The 15,382-nt window shown below is 48.3% G+C and overlaps 1 protein-coding gene across 1 annotated transcript in view; it reads right to left on the bottom strand.

The window, feature by feature from the left end:
- Positions 1 to 2,765, bottom strand: part of RNF216 (ring finger protein 216) — a 124,273-nt gene extending 121,508 nt beyond the window's left edge. The window contains exons 1-2 of the mRNA XM_081092963.1: positions 2,637 to 2,765; positions 732 to 775 (exon numbers count right to left, since the gene is read on the bottom strand). The gene's annotated coding sequence lies outside the window, so the exon portion shown is untranslated. The remainder of the gene's footprint in view (positions 1 to 731; positions 776 to 2,636) is intronic.
- Between the last annotated feature and the right edge of the window lie 12,617 nt (positions 2,766 to 15,382).

Below are 15,382 nucleotides of genomic sequence, written 5' to 3'. Positions count from 1 at the left end.
GGTGATAATGGCTGTTTCTTGAGTGTGCCGTGCTCCTCCTTCACTTCCAGCTCTTTTCTCCGGCTGGATAACTCCTCACTGCCTCTCACTGACCAAATGAACTCTACCATCCTTCACTTCATCTTAAATGTCACTTCCTCAGAGAAAAACTTTTCCTGACTATCCCCATTATTCATGCACACATGTCTCACTCCTTCAAAGGACTTGGCACACTAATAATCTACAATTATTTAGGAAGCTGTGTTTAATATCCACTTCCTCTGCTAAAACAAGTTCTAAAAGGTGGGACCTTACATCTTATTTGTTCCCATAGTCCCAGGACACAGCACACTGACAGACACAAATTAATACTCCATAAGAGCCTTTTGAATAAATATCCACTGGTATAGCAGGATAATTAGGAGCATGAACTGGAATCAAACTGATTTCAAATTCTAGTCAGACACTTGTAAGCTTTGTGATTAGGTAAGTTGTTTTTCAGCACCTCATTTTCTTCCTTTTAAAAATAAGAATAACAAAACCCATGTCATTGAGGATTAAGAGTTACTATATGGAAACCACTTAGAACAATATCTGGCACATAGCATCATGTTATGTCCTATTATGATTAGCAACGAGGATAAAATAACATGGTTAGAGCCCTAGCCGGTTTGGCTCAGTGGATAGACTGTCAGCCTGCAGACCAAAGGGTCCAAAGGGTCACGGGTTTGATTGCCGTCAAGGGTACATACAGAGCTTGCAGGCTCCTCCTGGGACTGGGCCTTAATCGGGGTACCTGCAGGAGGAAACCAATCAATGTGTTACTCTCATTGATCTTTCTGTCTTTCCCTCTCTCTAAGAAATCAATGGGAAAAATGTCCTTGGGTGAGGATTAACAACAACGACAAAAGCATGGTTAGGGCCTGGGTGCTGTGGCGCAGTGGCTGAGTGCCAACCACGAACAGGAGGCCACGGTTCCATTCCCGGTCAGGGCACATGCCCAGGTTTCCAGCTCCATCCAGTGGCAGAGTGCACAGGAGGTAGCCGATCAATGATTTTCTCTCTCTCCATCTCCCTTCCTCTCTGAAATCAATAAAAGTGTATTTTTAAAAAAATAACATGGTTAGGTGTGAAATTAGTTATGATGTCTCCGAAATCTTAACAGAATATGGTACGCACTCATAAAACAGCAGCCACCAGCCTGAGGGGGTGGCTCTGTTGGCTGCAGCTGGTGACGCACACCAAAGGGTTTGATTCCCTCAGGGCACATGCTTAGGCTGCGGGTTTGATCCTGGGTCTGGCAAGAACCGGAGACAACCAATCCATGTTCCTCTTTCACACAGACGTTTCTCCCTCTTCCTCCCCTCCTTTTCCTCCAAAATCAATTAACATATCCTCTGGTGAGGGTTAAGAAGAAAAAAAAAAAATAGCTACCCTGGACGGTGTGGCTCAGCTGGGCGGTTTTCAGTTCAGGGCACAGGCCCGCTTAGGGCTGGATCCCCCCTGCAGGCGGGCAGCCTGTGGCTGTTTCTCTCACACACACCTCTCTCTCTCTCAATATCAATAAAAATGTTTTGCTTTTTTTTAAATAGCAGCTGTCAGCAAACACGGATGCTCTCCTCTATCCTACTTTATAAACTTTCAGTCTCCCCGACCCGCACCAACTTCCTTCTTGCATATCTCCACAGGCTGAAGCAGGCATTTAGGTTTCACAAGGAGGGCCCAGGTCGGGCCGGCTCTCCAGCTATTTCCTCAAAGTCAGCTGCTCCCTGCCCCTCACCCTCGCCGGAGGGCCGGTTCCTGGCGGCAACGAATCACAAACAAAAGCAGGGCAAGGCCAGCTCTGCGCGCTCCTCCTTCCTTTCGGACAAGGTGTTCGAGGCGGAGTCGGTCCCGGCCTCTGCCCGCGGGCGCACAGCTTCCCCCTCCGCGAGGAGCGCGCCCGGGACAGGCCCCGCCGAGGCTCTCAGCGCCGCGCCTCCGAGCCTTCCCCGCGGTCCCGGCGGCTGCCTGTGGGAAGCCGCCCTGGAACCAAGCGGGCCCCGCAGGCACTCGGCGCGGGCGGCCACGGGGCTGAAGGGGCCCGAGGTGGTGGCGACGCGGTGCACAGGGTGCGGCCCCGTCCCGCGGGCGCATCGCTCTGGTCCCGCGCCCCGCGCCCCGCGCCGCGGGCACGTCCGTCAGGGTCGCCTTCTCCGCGGCGGGATCGGGCGCCCCTGGACGTCCTCCCGAGGGCTGCGGAGCTGTCGCCGGCTTTCGGGGGACACACCCCCCAGGGCGGGGTGCGGGGCTGCGGCCCGCCAGCCCCCGGAGTTCAGTCAGAGCGCCTCGCCCCCCGCGCTCCAGGCCGCGCGCGGCTCCACGGACGCCGCCTCCCGTGAGGGCGGACGCCCAGGAAAGTCGGGACTTTCGGCGCCTTCGCCCTCGCGCCGCAGGCCGACGGGCCGGCCCGCAAAACTTCCCGAAGTGACGGGAGCGGGGCAGGGCCCTCCGGCCGCGCGCGCCTTTGTCGCTCCCGCCTCACGGCCGCCCCGCGCCCCCGCCGCCCCTCACGGCCGAGGCCCCCGCCCGACCCCGCGCTGGAGGAGGCGCCGGGCGGAGACGCCACTCGCCTCGGGAGCCTGCGGAGGAGCCGCGCGCCCGCGGCCGCCACTTACTCGCCACTCAGCTCTCCGGCTCGCGAGGCGGGCTTGGAAGCCCCCGTCGCCGGGCGCCCAGTCCCCGCAAGCCGTAACCGGCAGCTCCGTCGCGGCCGCGGAGGCCACCGCCGCGCTCCTTCCGGCCCCGCCGCGGCGTCAGCGCGCGCCTGCGCACAGCGCCCCCTCCCGACTGCTGACAGGAAGAACCATAGAGGCACCGGGCGGGGCGAGGGGCTGGGGAGGGGACCATAGAGAGGGCCGCCCGGCCGCCGCTCCCTCCGCTCCCCGCCCACCGAGGCTCGACTCCCCCTCCAGGCGGGAGGACGGAAGGACCCGAGACGCCCCCGACCCCGGGAGGTGTGGCTGGCGCCCTAGAGTGTTTGAAAAGGGCGCGGGGGCAGGTGGCCTGGGAAATCCACCGGCTGTGCACCTACCACACCCGCTGCCTTTGCAAGTCATTCATTCATTCAACACGGATCTTCGGAGGCTTCCCGTGCGCCAGGCACTGTGCTAGGCACTGGGGATACACAGGTATGGAGAGAGGGCCCTGTTCTAATGAAGCTTATGTGTAAGCCGGCAAGTCAATAACTAACTTGAGAACTAACTAGCGACCTAACTCACTCAAATATTGGCTCAGGCAGGAGGTGTTCAGGAAAAATAAAGTGGAGAAAGAGAAAGGGATAGAGAGTGAAGGGGATAATAGGGTGGTCGGGGAAAGTGTCTTCTGGTGGGGGCGGGGACATTGAGCAGAAAACTGAATGAAGTTAGGGGGTGAGCCAAGGTGACCACCCGGGGGAAAGCACCTCAAGCAGATGGTATAGAAAAGGCAAAGGCTGCGAAGGGGGATATGCCTGGTGTGTGAGGAAACAGCACGGCTGCAGCACAGTGAGAAGGAATGGCGTTGGCGAGGTGGTAGGGGCCCACATCACAGAAGGTCCTCATAAGGAATTTGGACTTCATTCTAAGTGGGTAGAGAATTGGGAGCAGGGGCATGGCTGCATATGCTTAAGTTTTGCAAAGATCCCTCCGGTGACTATTTAGAGAATCGACTATGCAGAGGTAAACTCAGAAGTGGGAAAGCCACTTAGGAATCGATCGACAGCAGGAGTCTAAAGAAGAAGTGATGCTGATATGGACTCGTATGGCCAGGGAGGAGGTGGTGAGTGATAATCAGATTAGGATATTCCTTAGAGGTAGAGCAGAGAGATTCACAGATGGATTGGATGTGGGCGAGAAAGAAAGGAAGGAAGGAGTCAAGGATAGCCACAGGTTTTTGGCTCGTGTAACTGGGTAAATGGTGGTGCCATTCACAAAATATGGGGAGAAATCAAGAGGAACCGGTTTGGGTCAGAGCAGGGAGACGTGAACGTGCTTTGGACATATTCAATTGCCGACAAACCGTCAGTGGTGATTTCAATGGGCAATTACAGTCATGCATCACTGAAAAGGGGTATCTTCTGAGAAAGGCGTCTGTAGGCAGTTATCGTTGTGCAAACACCATCGAGTGCACTTACACACACCGAGGTGGTACCACCCCCTCCCCGTCCGGCCGTGTGGTGCACAGCCTGTTGCTTCTAGGCCACAAGCCTGTACACATGCTACTGCACTGAATACTGTAGGCAATTGTAACACAATGGCAAGTATTTATGTACCTAAACATAGAAAAGCGACAGTAAAAATACGGTCTAAAAGACTTCTAAAAGGCTCACCTGTACAGGGCACTGCTGAGCCTGCTCCGTCTTATCAGGAGGCCACGGGAGAGCCCACGCCGCCCTCTCACTGGACAACGAAGCAGCAGGGCTTTTGCCAAATTTCAGACATTTGAGCAGTTTCATCGCACTGTTTCCCTAACCCACTCACTGCCCATTAGTCATATTTTTCTTTAGAGTGATTCTTTTTTTTTTTTTGATTAAAATGTATCTATTTAAATAGAAAAAGGTTATTTAATATATAAATAAAAATACAAGTCTCACTTCCCATCAGCAGTAAGTAAGCATAAAATCAGACTCCATTACATAAAACAATGTTACTGAATTTTTAAAAATTTATAATTACACAAACTAATAAACTACAAATAAAAATTAAATTGGGGGAGCCCGGCCAGCATGGCTCAATGGTTGAGCGTCGACCTATGAACCAGGAGGTCAGGGTTCAATTGCCGGTCAGAACACATGCCCCGGTTGCAGGCTTGACCTCCAGTGTGGGGCATGCAGGAGGCAGCCGATCAATGATTCTCTCCCATCATTAATGTTTCTATCTCTCTTTCCCTCTCCCTTCCTCTCTGAAATCAATAAAAAAATATTTTTTAAAAAATTAAATCGGGGGAATTAAATCAAATCAAGCTGCGAAATGTATAACTGAAAATAAGCTTCGTTAAGAGAAAAAATGGACTCAATTGTTATCAGTCAGAAGTAAAGAGATAGTTGGTCCTTGTTTTTAGTTTAAAGGATAAATGAAGTTCTATGTCAATAAGAGCAGTTACTTTTTTTTTCTTTTAATGTTAATCAGCATCAAGAATCAAAAAGACCAAAAGATATCCCCCTGAGGTTAAAACTATTGTCAACAAGTGGTGTTTTGCTATTTTCCTGAGAAGAAGCATGGAAATTCCATCTATGGAATTCCATGTCACCTGTACAGGCTCTGGTTCTACATCCACGCAGTCATGGTGGGGGTGTGAAGCATACTTAAGCACTCAGCCTTCCTGATGAGTCAGCACAGCACTGCCTCCTTTATTTCATTTTCTGGTCACAATTAGATTATGTGCCTATGACCTGTAAAATCATTCATAATCGTAGAGGACTGCTGTTTTCACAATTTGTGCATCTTTACTTTGTTTCCAAGAGCTTACCTACAGTATTGGCATCAGCTTTATCTAGATAAAGCTGTGCTAGTCTGCCCATGGAGGAAATTATTCCTGAACTCTGTCTGCTTTCAGAAGTAGTAATTTCCTGCCATTCTGGCTCATTGTGTTGTGTGTGTTTTTATCAGTGTTATTGCAGTATAATTTATATGCAATACAATGCACCCAATTTAAGCGTTTGGACAGATTTATATGAGAGATGCAAATTAAAACGACTATGTGGTATAACCTCACACCTGTCAGAATAGCTATCATCAACAAATCAACAAATGACAAGTACTGGTGAGGATGTGGAGAAAAGGGAACCCTAGTACACTGCTGGTGGGAATGCAGACTGGTGCAGCCATTATGGAAAACAGTATGGAGTTTCCACAAAAAATTAAAAATGGAACCTCATTTGACCCAGTGATCCCACTTCTAGGAATATAGCCTAAGAAATCTGAAACACCAATCAGAAAGAATGTATGCACAATTTACAATAGCTAAGATCTGAAAACAGCCCAAATGCCCATCCGTAGCTGAGTGGAAAAAAAGCTGTGGTACATTTACACCATGGAATGCTATGCAGCAGTGAAAAAGAAGGATCTCTTACCCTTTGAGACAACATGGAGGAACCTGGAGAGTATTATGCTAAACGAAATAAGCCAGTCAGAGAAAGACAAGTATCACATGATCTCACTCATATGCAGAATCTAATGAACAAAATAGATCAAGACATCGAAGCATAGAATCTACTACAGAATCTCAGAAGGAAGGCAGGAGAGGGTGGGTGGGTGGGAAGAGATCAACCAAAGAACTTGTATGCATATATGCATAATCCATGGATACAGACAATAGGGTGATGAAAACCTGGGGCAGGGGGCAGGGGCGAGGGCTGGCTAGAGGGGGTCAATGGGAGAAACAGGGGAACATATATAATACTTTCAACAATAAAGATTTAATAAAAAAGGTTTGTTTTTCTTTCTCATGATTGCTTTGGCTATTCAGTGTCTCTTGAGATTCCATGTGAATTTTAGGATGGGTTTTTCTATTTCTATAAAAAACATCATTGGGATTTTGATAAGGATTGCATTGAATCTGTAGATTGCTTCCTGTAAAATTGACATCTCAACATTATTAAGACTTCCAGTCCATGAATATGGGATGTGTTTTCATTTATTTGTCTTTTTTCAGCAGTGTTTTATAGTTTTCATCATACAAGTCTTTCTCAGCATGAATTTTTCCGAGTCCTCTATGTTGTTTATGTGTGTCAGTAGTTTATTCTTATTATTTTTGAGTAATATACCATTGACTTGCATGGTTTGCTGACTTCCATGGGTAAATTCTCCCACCAACTTGATGTCAACTGCCATGCAAAATTCTTTAAAATGTAAAAGCCATCTTTTGCAAGATGTATGAGCTGAATCCAGCACCCCGCTGCCAAGACAGGAGATATTTTGGCATCTCCTGTTCCACTTGAGTCTTAAATTATTCCTGCTGATCCAGGTCTTGTTTCTGATACCCTGGGGTAAGCCCCGGTTACCTCTGTGAATTTCCTCATCCATCCTCAACCTTTCCACCCCGATCCACAGCCGGCCCTGAATTCTGGGTACTGGCTCTGTCTCCTTGACCATTCAGCACGCCAGAGGCTTTCTGGAGCTATGGGGCTGCCCCTGTCTGAATGGCACATCTGCTGACCGAACACACCCAGCCCTGAGAAAAGCCTGGGACTGCTCTGCTCCTCCGGTGGCCGCAGAGAAATTTCCCACCACAGTGTGGGTTGAGACCACCGCAACTCATGGTGTCTCATGCCGCAGGACTCCCAGGGTCACTCTGAAAGACCTTACTGTTCCTTGGTTAGCTCTTTCACATTTCCCAGCGCAGCGTTTCCCGCCCTCCACATCTGTCCATGCCTTCCCATCTTACCTGCCATTACATTGAGGAGAATCACGTTACCTAACTCAGTTGCAAGGCTATATTGGCATATCCTGCATAGATTCCCTCAATTTCCATCTCCAAGCCTACCCAGATTTCCAGAGCATCCCACCGTCTCTCCTTGCCCTTCCACGTGAGGAGAATGTGCTCTTTTCCTAAGTGAGATTGACTCCTTTACCCTCCCTCTGGTTTCCATCTCCTCTCTTTTCTACAGGGTCCTTCTTGCATCACCTACCCTCTGTCTCCTGAATATTCAAAATTTCCCACTCAGTTGGGTTCTTCCCTCAACATATTCATACATTGAACTATTTCCCCTCTTTACACACACACCCACACACACACCCCTTCAGTTCTGGATCCCACTCTAGCTATTATTCCCTGTTGGGCCCTCCCTTTGCAGTACATCTTCATAAAAACATAACCCTCCTCATTGCTCTCACCTCCCCAACCTCCACTTGCTTCTCAACCCCAGAGATCTAGTCTGCCCTCCCTAATCCTGGAGTCTCCTTACACAGGGCAGTGAGTCAGCAAGCCAGCGGTGTGCTGGATCAGGTAGCGCCCCCTGTGTGCAGTGCTTCCCAACTCTGCGTTCAGTGAGGTCGCACTGGTGGCTTGAAGCAGGCCTCGGTGGGAGCATTTGCACCGCAGAATGGAGCGACACACCTGAGCTCTCCGCCCCCAGAGAGCCGGCCGTTAAACTTTTACTAGCACCCCATGAAATCCAGTGGCCTCCCTCACAAGGCAACGCTTTCCCTCCCAACCATTTCCCTGGTTTCCGGATATTTTCCCCCTTCCCACTTGATAATGTCTGATCTGTTTTCCTGCTCTGTGTGAATTTTTCCATTTTGGCTTCAGGTAAGGATTGCTCTAACCCAGCGGTCGGCAAACTGCGGCTCACGAGCCACATGCGGCTCTTTGGCCCCTTGAGTGTGGCTCTTCCACAAAATACCACGTGCGGACGCGCACGTACAGTGCGATTGAAACTTCGTGGCCCATGCGCAGAAGTCGGTATTTTGTGGAACAGCCACACTCAAGGGGCCAAAGAGCCGCATGTGGCTCGCGAGCCGCAGTTTACCAACCACTCCTCTAAGCTTTTTTATTTTATTATTTTGTTTTTGTTAATCTTCACCTGAGCAACCCTTCGGTGCAAGGGCCGGTGCTCTCGAACCACTGAGTCACTGCAGCCGGGGCAAGGGGACTCTTACCATCCCACAACCTTCTCGATCACTATCACTGGTCAAGTAGAACTTCGGGGACCGAGATCATTGAAAATGGTCTCCAGTCCTGGATTTGAAATTCAAGAATTAGGAGGTATGTGAACAACTGAAACTCGGTAAAATTTACAATTGCCTTTGATGATATGCATACAGGGAATGTGTTATCGGTGAGACATTGAGGCATGAGGCACTGGAAGCTGTATGTTGAGTAAAATTAAGTATGACCTGTTTAACTATTGCAACATGTTTATGGCAATAATTTACTGAACACATTTCCAAATACTTCTGCAGCTCTAAGTTTATTTGCATTTAATTTTATCTGTTTCGGTTGACAGTGGAGAACTTAGTCTCTCAAAATAAACATTTATTAAAAACTAGAGGCCCGGTGCCTGAAATGCATGCACTGGTAGGGTCTCTAGGCCTGGCTGGCGATCAGGGCCGATTAGGGCCTTCCCTCGTTCTGCACCGCCCCCTGATGGTCAGCGCATGTCATAGCGAGTGATCAAACTCCCTGTCTCCCGGTCAAACTCCGGAGGGGACACTTTGCATATTAACCTTTTATATATATAGATTACTAAGGTTTATAATGTCACTCATAAGATGAAAATCCAGTGACCATTTCCATAGAAAACAATGTATTGGAACTAGTAAGCTTTGAAATTGTGATTTAAAGCACCAAGGCATTTTACTATCTCCCATAACGCTGTGGCCCGACTGGGCTCAGCTGGGCGGTTCTGCTCCTCATGCCGTCACCTGGGACTGCATCCTCTAGCTGAGTGGCTAAGATGCTCACTTGCTTGGCTCACAGTTGGTGCTGGCTGATGGCTGACAGCTCAGCTGGAGCCGAGAATCAGAGAGCCTTGGTTCCTCTCCCCACAGCCTTCTATGTGGGCTGTGATTCTTTAAAAAAGAAAGAAAGAAAAGCTGGATTCCATAGGGAGCATCCCAAGAACGAACATTCTAAGAGAGAAGCAGCAGAAGTGGCCCGTCTGAGGACCTTCGCTTGGAATTCTCAGAACATCACTTCTCCTGCCTTCTATTGGGGAAGTGGAGTTGGAGAGTTCCCACGTTCCCGCATTGTCCCGGGAACAGATGAAATGACAATGATTCGATGATGTATGTTGTAATCTCAAGGGTAACAACTACAGAATAATGAAATTATATATAACATGTTAGTGGAGCAGAACTAGAATAATTAAAATACTCAACCCCACCTTAAAGCAATACAATCTGAAAGTAATAATGAAAGCAGGCTGAAAAATTCCACGTTTGAAATGAAGTAGCATATTACTGAATAAGTCAAAATGGAAACTGCCAAGGCAACCAGCACGATTCAGGGCAGAATGAGAGGAAAACTGCTCATGTCAACTCACGGCAAAAGAAGTACCTAATGACAATGGTGTAGTTTCAACACAGTTATTAAGAAACAAAAAAAGTCTAAATCTTGACCTCCAGAGGCAAACCCAAACCAACAAGAAGACAGATAATAAAGATAAGGTCAACTCAGACAGATGTGCTGCCATCGACATGTGTGGCCGCTCCCTCCTTCCACCCACCCCCCTCCTCTTCAGGGAGCACGAATGCGGCCTATTCTGATTGCTGGGTAGGGTGACATTTCTCCCTGAGCCATGTGAACCCTGGTTACCAAAGGCCCTTGGTGGACCTTCGTTCTTGACCTTCCCCATTATCGCTAGGCCCAGAAGCTCTAAGACACAGTTCAGTGGCTCTCTGGAGCTCCGGGCATCCTCTTGCCTCCTCCCCACATACATCCCCACCCCTGATCCTGATGATCACCAGGGTCTGTTATCCCCTCCAATGAGCGACTACTTTCTTTGCCTGCTGGTCCATTGGCAGAAGGGGGCCCAAATGACCAGGGAGCGGCCATAGCTTTTGGCTAAGTGCCATCCTTACTGGGTGCCCTGCTGTAAACACCTCCACTCCCCACCTCCCGGGGACGTTCCTCTCTGCAGACTTGCTCTGCCTCCAGCGGTCAAACATCCCCCCTTTGCCTGTAACGGCGCAGCACAAAGCTTCACATTTGAAATCAGCCCAGGAATCAGCCGCCGAAATGGACACTCCCAGGCTTGTCCTATCTGAATCACCATCCAGCCGTTCTAAGCAATCCAAACGAAGAACAGGATGCAAAGGCTATCGGAGCGGCAAGTGGTGCTTTTTGTCTTTTGTTTTCGTTTCTGTCTGAATCTAAGGGGCTGGACGAAGTGAGCACCATGGCCACTGGGCTCCAGGTGACCATGATTCTGTGACTCGAGGTTGCTATGGGGACGGGATCAAATGCTTCCCATGCACAGCGTGCACTGTTGCTAAGGTAATTACAGGCATCTTCACCGGCTCCATCAGGGCCTGCTTTGTCACAGCTATTAACCCTGGGATAAAATGAGGAAGGGACATCAGCTCCGTGGGAGGTTCGAAGGGAATGAAAAGTTCCACTTGCTGGTTGGCCTCCTGGTGACAGCCGGCAGCATGGCTGGTGTGGGAACTGGTGTCTTCAGGAAGCTGGTTCCGGGTGGAGTCAGTGACTGCCTTTCACAGGGACCTGGCAGGATGTGGCTGGAGGGCCTGCCGGGAGCCACAGGCCAGCTGAGGAAGCCAGAGGCTGGAGACCTGTGGTTCGAGGCGGGGATGGAGACTGGTAAAGGGAGCACGAGGGGAGTTTCTGGGATGATGGGCAACTGCATACCCTGACTGGGTGTTAGTTACATGGGTGTATGCATTTGTCAAAACTCACCACATTGCACCCCAGCTCTGTGCATTCACATAAAATGTAAATTTAATCTCAATAAAGGCAATATTTCAGATGAGACAGGGAGAAGGCCGCCCCCAGGGACCATAGGAGAACAGCCCTAGAGTGGCTGTAGAATTTATTTTCTGTGATGGAGAGATAGGTTGGGCCTGGCCGGCGTGGCTCCGTGGTTGAGCATCGACCTATGAACCAGGAGGTCACAGTTCCATTCCCAGTCAGGCAGGGCACAGGCCCTGGTTGCAGGCTCGATCCCCAGTGTGGGGCGTGCAGGAGGCAGCCGATCAATGGTTCTGTCTCATCGTTAATGTTTCTGTCTCTCCTTTCTCCCTTCCTCTCTGAAATCAATACAAAAATTTTTTTTTTTTTTTAAAGAGACAGGTTGGCCTGCGCTACAGTGTGCGAAGCCTGCGTTTTGAGGCGGGACGTGCTGTCCGGGCCCTGGCGCCATCTGCACATTGCCCACCCTTGCTCTAGCCTCTGAGGATGATCCTGTCAGCCTCACTCTCCTTCTCCTAGTCGCATCCCCATCCCACTCCCTTGTCTTGTCATACTTGGCTGCCCTCCTCCTTCCCAGGACAGGGACGGTGGCAGGAGGGCAGAGTGAGGAGGAGTTAGGGAAGCGGGCTTTGGTCCCCACCTGGTCTCTAACCCACTGAGCACTGGCTCACCCCTGGGTGCGACCTGGGGTTAGTGACTCTCAGGGCCTCCGTGAGGGGACAAAGCACATGAAGTGTGCTGGACAGGGAGCGGGAGCTCTGAGGGCGAGGAGACAGAGGCAGGAAAACATGGGCTGAAGGCAAAGATGTCTGCACTGGGGCTCTGTGCTTCTGTTTGGGGGGCAATCAAGAAACAAATCAGCCGAAACCGGTTTGGCTCAGTGGATAGAGTGTCAGCCTGTGGACTGAAAGGTCCCAGGTTCGATTCCGGTCAAGGGCATGTACCTTGGTTGCGGGCACATCCCCTGTAGGAGATGTGCAGGAGGCAGCTGATCTATGTTTCTCTCTCATCGATGTTTCTAACTCTCTCCCTTCCTCTCTGTAAAAAATCAATAAAAAATATATTTTAAAAAAAGAGAAACAAATCAGGTGTGCATGCTTATATAGGGTTCTTGTCTCTAACTTTAGGAGCATTTTCTACGTTACAAATAGTAACCCTTTGTCTGTGACATCCATCACACCTATTTTCCACAGTCAGTCGTTAGTCTTTTTATTCTGGTCAGGGGCTTTTATGCTATATAAATGTTTCCATTTTTATTCCGTCAAATGTATTAATGTTGCCCACTATCATGTATGGATTTCAAGTCATGCGGAAGTTTTCACCATCCCAGTTATGGAGGACTTCCCCCCAGTTCTCGTCTAATACTTGTATGGCTTCATTTTTTAAAAAAATATATTTTATTGATTTTTTACAGAGAGGAAGTGAGAGAGATAGAGAGTTAGAAACATCGATGAGAGAGAAACATCGATCAGCTGCCTCCTGCACATCTCCTACTGGGGATATGCCCGCAACCCAGGTACATGCCCTTGACCGGAATCGAACCTGGGACCTTTCAGTCCGCAGGCCGACGCTCTATCCACTGAGCCAAATCGGTTATGGCTATTTTTTATTTTACACCTAAATCTCTGGTTCATTTGAAATGATCGGGTACATGGTTTGAGGAATAGATTTCATTTTATCTATTTCCATGAGGCCCGCCAGGCATCCCCGCCTCACATATTCAAGAGCCCTTTCCCCCGCTCACTGGCTGGCGGTGCCATCTGTACTGGGTACTTACTTGTTTTGCACCTGCAATTGGTTTGGTTTCTGGATTTTCTTCCGTCTATGAATGGGCCATGTTAATGATGGATGCTGTGTGTATGTTCTGATATATTGGAATCTGGCTGTATCTCAAGCATTATCTAGCTATTCTCATTTGGTCTTTTCTCAATTATAATCAGCTTGTTTTTAATTCCAGGACAAGAAAATGCACGGTGTTTTTATTGAGATCATTTTAAGTTTATAAATTACCCTAAGGAGGGTGGACATCTTCATGAAATTGTCTTTTTACCCAAGAATGTGGCCTGTCTTTTCATTTGTTCATCTCCCTTTTTGCCTTTCCTTTTTCTATTAGGATGTTAGGTATTTTAAGATTATGCTTAAGTATATCCAAATCTGATACAGGAAGTAGAAATAAAAGGAAAAGCGCCCTGACTGATTTGGCTCAGTGGATAGAGCATTGGCCTGCGGACTGAGGGTCCCACGTTCGACTCCAGTCAAGGGCGCATATCCGGGCTGTGGGCTCAATCCCCAGTAGAGGGTATGCAGGAGGCAGCCAATCAATGATTCTCTCTCATCATTGATGGTTCTCTCTCTCTCTCTCCTTCTCCCTTTCTCTCTGAAATGAATAAAAATATATTTAATTTTTTAAAAAATATATTTTATTGATTTTTGTTTGTTTAAATATACTTTATTGATTTTTTACAGAGAGGAAGGGAGAGGGATAGAGAGTTAGAAATATTGATGAGAGAGAAACATTGATCAGCTGCCTCCTGCACGCCTCCTACTGGGGATGTGCCTGCAACCACGGTACATGCCCTTGACCGGAATCGAACCCGGGACCCTTCAGTCCACAGGCCGACACTCTATCCACTTAGCCAAACCGGTTAGGCATATTTTATTGATTTTTTACAGAGAGGAAGGGAGAGATAGACAGTCAGAAACATCAATGAGAGAGAAACATCGATCGGCTGCCTCTTGCACACCCCCCACTGGGGATGTGCCCCCAACCAAGGTACATGCCCCTGACCGGAATCGAACCTGGGACCCTTCAGTCCACAGGCCAACGCTCTATCCACTGAGCCAAACTGATTAGGGCAATATATTTAAATTTAAAAAAAGGAAAAGCAATTCAATGTTACAAAAAAAAAATTACCCTTTTCCCTCCTAAAAAAAGCATGAACTGAATCTTATGGGCTGTTTCCAATACTAATGCTAAGTACTGATACGCAACTTACTTTTTGAACATATTGATAGCTAAATAAAATTGATTTAATCATTTTTAAATCACATATGACGTTTATGGCCCCTAACCTTTCTGTTTCTCAGACCATACATGTCATTAAGAATATTATGCTCTGGCCGGGTGGTTCAGTGGGTTGGAGCATCATCCTGTACCCAAAAGGCTGTGGGTTCCATTCCCAGTCAAGGCACATACCTAGGTTGTGGGTTTGATCCCGTCTCAGTGCTTAGGGGAGGCAACTGATGGATGTATCTCTCTCACATCGATGTTTCTCACTCTCTTTCCTTCCTCTCTCTCTCAAATCAATAAACATATCCTCCAGTGAGGATATAAAAATATGTATTTTAGACCAGTAACATACTTAGCTATTCAAACTCTACAGGCAATTTTCCAGCAACATTGTAAAGTTAAAAGTCCAACTTATTGACACTATTATTTAATAGAGGATATCTCAAAGTTTGGGTTTTAGTAACTTTAACAGCATGAGTGGTATAAGCATATTAAAAAAGCATCATTTTAGTATATGTGCTGCCGAAGCGAGCACTAAAAAGCATCATTTTAAAGTTGCAATTTTTCTTTTTACCTTCACTTTCTTCGTGAATATTGAATAATAAACTTTTAATGGCAAGTGAGGGGAAAACCACACAGAAGAGTAGCTAACCAAAATAAACAGAATCTGCAGAAAAATACTGACAATTATATCTCTGAAAATACATGAAGACCAACCGAAAAAGAACAGGCCAAAGGCGTTTATTCAGAGCTCGCCATAGAGCAAAGGGGTCAGTCAGTGCCCCCTGGCTTCCGCAGGCAGGGGGAGGGGCAGCCTTACAGCCTGCAAAAGGCAAGGCTTCGGTGGGCTCTCACTGGGGGCTGTTGGCTGGGGAGGCTGGAGGCAGCTTAGCAGAAGTGGGGCGTCCTATGCGATTGGTGAGGGGTGCATACTTGACATTTCCTGGTTGATCCTAACTTCAAAGTGGGGACAAAAATTAGGGAAGCTGTCAGTTATTGATCAAG

This window comes from Myotis nattereri (assembly GCF_964212035.1).
Source record: "Myotis nattereri genome assembly, chromosome: 5".
Lineage (NCBI taxonomy): Eukaryota > Metazoa > Chordata > Mammalia > Chiroptera > Vespertilionidae > Myotis > Myotis nattereri.
This window is presented reverse-complemented; position numbering and strand designations above follow the sequence as displayed.